Here is a 4,130-nt window from a genome sequence, read left to right as displayed (position 1 = left end):
AACGTTTGACTGTTACTGTATGTATAAACACTACTGATTAGTCTATTATGGATGGTCTGGGTACCTTTAAGGCTCAAGCTATTTTTATGTTTTAATGGATCCAATAGCTTATCTTAAACAACCCCCTAGAGCCGCCCCCGCGTAAAATTAATTAGCATAATACTAAAATCCCCATCAAAATCCGTCTGTTTAAGCTAGAGTAATGTTTTTGTGCATGGGCTGGTCTCAATCCATCGCATCTGCCAATGGCGGCCTTCCACATCTGCGGTGGAATGGCCGAGCTATAAGCGGTTTTTGTCAGACCATGAGACAGCCAGAAAAATTGGTCTTCTCACAAAATGTCTGAAGCATCTGAACGGTTTGGCCTCCCACAAGCATCACAGACTCGTCTGACGGTAGCCCCGTACCAGTAAAAAAATTTGTTTTTAATTATTTATGGAAGTAGTTTAGTACCTAAAAAAAGGGGTGAAATATGTGTCAAAAAATGCACATATCCTGATCTTTCTTATATCTCTCGGATATAGCACAAACAATTAAAAAAAACTTCATTTTGATTTTTTTTTACTAATCTGTTATTCCATGTATGAATATGTTATTCAGTGTGTTTCTATGGGCTAATAGTAGTAAGGCCAAATTCAATGTTTCATCAAATATAATTATTACTTTTTTTGTACTTTTTACCCTTTTTTCTCCCCAATTTCGTGATATCCAATCGGTAGTTACAGTCTTGTCCCATCGCTGCAACTCCCGTACGGACTCGGGAGAGGCGAAGGTCGAGAGCCATGCGTCCTCCGAAACACGACTCCGCCAAGCCACACTATCAAATAATTTTCTATATAAAAAAAAACATTATACCTAAAGGGGTCCTAAAATTCCAAATCAAATAGCTAAATGATCCTTGGTATGACCATCTTAAAACAATTACATATGTTAGCTTAGTAGAAGCCCCCCCCAATCGTAATCTAGCACACCTGATTCTAATAATCAGCTGGTTGATAAACTGAATCAGGGGAGTTACAACTGGGGTTGGAGTGAAAACCTACAGGTGGGTAGCTCTCCAGGAACAGGGTTGGAGAGCCCTGCTCTAGAGGGTTTTAATGAACATTTTGAGAAAATGAGTGATAATACTGGCTTATTCAATAATTACAACTTTATTTTAAAGAATTACAACTGTTTGACTCAATTATCATTAGTGAGGCTGTTTGATACGTTTATGATAATCAATACTGATGTTTAGCTTGATTAATCTTGTTCAATAACCTGCTTCTAAACTACTATCCAAATGACTTCACACCCTGTTGTACATCTATTAGTCTAGATAACGAATAGAAATACACATAAGAAACAATTGATGTCATAAATAGCAAACATTTCTCCAGCTCCACTGCTTTGTAAAGCTTGGTTTATAAATCTGACCAAAACTCTGAACATTAAGAGCAATATCTCAATTCTTCTGTATTTTTCAATGTTAATGCCCTTCAAGACTTCCTCCATAACCACTCATATCTGCCAAAAATGCATCTAAATATGAGAAACAAGCAGCCACACAGCTACAGAATAACCTGGAGGCATTGTGTTAAGTTCAAGCTTCGAGCCGCCTGTTCCGTCACGCTTGTGTGGTCTGAATCCAACCACCAGTCCCTATCAACTGTACTATATAGGAAACGGCCCGGCGTTGTAGCCTCGGCTGTAAGGCCTCAGCATTAACGCATGATTTGTGATGTGATGTGCCGATTTCAATCCCAGTCTGACGAAACTATCAAGAAATATGCCTCCTCTTCACTGGAAATGATAAACTTGATCCATGAGTCACAATAAGGTCTCATACAACTGTGTTATGCAACCTATTATATGACAACCTGCCAAGGGGTCTTCCATTTCTAAGACTAGAAGTGGCTTGTCGTGATAGCTCCATAACATAACCCTGCTTATGGCAGATATATGCTGATGGCAGATATGCTAACATGTGTTTTACAACTGTATGGTAACTTATAGCATCAATATCACTAAAATGCTTAAGGTTTGGCTTTTGCCCATGTTTAAAAGTCATGCAAGTGTAAGAATGGATGTCATTACATGTCAAGTCCTAAAGGATAAGGATAGGCTTAAAATAGTGTTTCCTTTAGAGTATCAAATGTAGAAAATGACCAATTTAAAAGATTGTAATAGATTTTATTGGCAAAAATAACCACAAATAAACACCATTCATCCAACAAACACTATAATAAATGGCCAAAATAATGTTTTCAAACACTGTCATTGAGTTAGTAAGTGGTTCCAATGTGATAGCTAAAGGTAAACTCAAGCCACATACCTGATAATCTGTAAACAGCTATAAATCATGAGATCTCAAAAGTAGTTTACTAACTCTTCTAAACAGTTGTATTGGCAGTCTTTAATAATGAATTATTCCACATCCCTTGAGCCCCGAGTGGATTTTGGTTTATAAAATACCTTACTTTCAGCTTTCACTTCTTGCACTGAAGTCTAGATAAAGCAAACATGCAGATCACTCCTAAAAAAATCACTTGTTGGGTCAAACAAAAATACGTTGTGTATCTTGCTGTTTAACAAAACACTCAGAAAACCGAGAACATTCCCAGGACATTAGCTAACATTCCCATTAAGTTCTAATTAGTGGTTTTTCGAACATTAGGATAACATCCCCAAAACATTCAAATAATGTTATTCAGATAATGTTTTAAATTAAATGTCCTCCAAACATTCCTTCAAATCTTGTGCACAACATCTGCAACAACCACCACAGAACATTCCCCTAAGGTTCTTATTTATTACATTACCTGCAAACCTAATGTGTTCTGGGAATGTCCTTGCAAAATCAGGTGAATGTTTTGTACAAACATTGTATAATCATCAGCACAACTGGACAGTTTTTGTGTTATTAGAACTTTTGGGACAACCTAATGAATGTTCTGGGAACGTTCACAGAACCAATTTTGGTTTGCTGGGCATAGTTTTCAAGTGCCACAGTCAACAGTAAAAAAACATGTACTTTTTACGATACAACCAATTTGATGCAATCCACGTAATTTGCTGCTGCAGAAATCACAGAAGGGTCGTTCCACGAAATGAGTGCCTTTTGTGTCCCTTTGATATTTTAAGTAGAAATTGTGCATCAATATTGCAGTTTAAATGCCTGTTATATTCAATGAAGCACCATTTTAATATACACCACATTGAAAATTCTATATATCCAATTTTTTTATATGAATAAAGACTTGCAAAATTCAGCATTTTTGACATGTCCCTCCGTGCATCCTCTGACTTAGAGGACGATTTTAACCCACTTAACCCCAAAATGTCTCCAAGTTTTCACCATCATTGTAAAGCCCTAGTTATTTTGTTGCTTTGACAAAGTCATTTCTGAAAATTATTTATTTAATGTGATTAGTGATTCATATGTCCCTCATTTTAAGGTCAACCATTTTACGTGAACTGAACTCGTTTTATGGTGAAACTATTCCTTTTTTAAATACATATTTCAAAAGAAACATTGAACACCTAATAGTAAAATCATAGGGTAAACACAGGTGAGCTGGTTCTACTCTTTTTGGCCATTTCCTAGTGATGTCAACCAATCACTGTGTGTGTTTATTTCATGAAAATTGTAAATGTGATTTATTTTCCGAGCCTCCTTTTGTCATTGAAATTAACAGTCTGATTTTGTGGGGGTGTTGATATAAATGTAAATATATTTACATATACAGCCCTGATTGGCTGATAGGATCATCTAGACTCTAAAGCCTACCCCGCTTACCCCTTCAAAGTAGGAGGATACATACTGTACGCAAATAAAATACGACTAGTCATTGGTCAGAATAATCAGATCAGATTGTGATGTCATGATCTGGGCCAAAAACTCCATCCCACCTGAACAGGCTGAAATTCCAGGATTTATCACAGCTCTATCACAGCTCTATCACAAAAAGGGCATTATCCTCATGTTATTTCGACCTTACAAGCTAGGTTTCCATCCAATTTTCAAGCAAATATTTAAAAATAAAAACAATATACACATTTGCCCACCATCAAATTGACTTGTTGCGGATAAAAGGCTGTGCGTGATGACGTAATGCACAAAAGTAACATTTGCGGTTAAATTCCCATGT

This window comes from Coregonus clupeaformis, chromosome 18 (genome assembly GCF_020615455.1).
Source record: "Coregonus clupeaformis isolate EN_2021a chromosome 18, ASM2061545v1, whole genome shotgun sequence".
NCBI classification, from domain to species: domain Eukaryota; kingdom Metazoa; phylum Chordata; class Actinopteri; order Salmoniformes; family Salmonidae; genus Coregonus; species Coregonus clupeaformis.
This window is presented reverse-complemented; position numbering follows the sequence as displayed.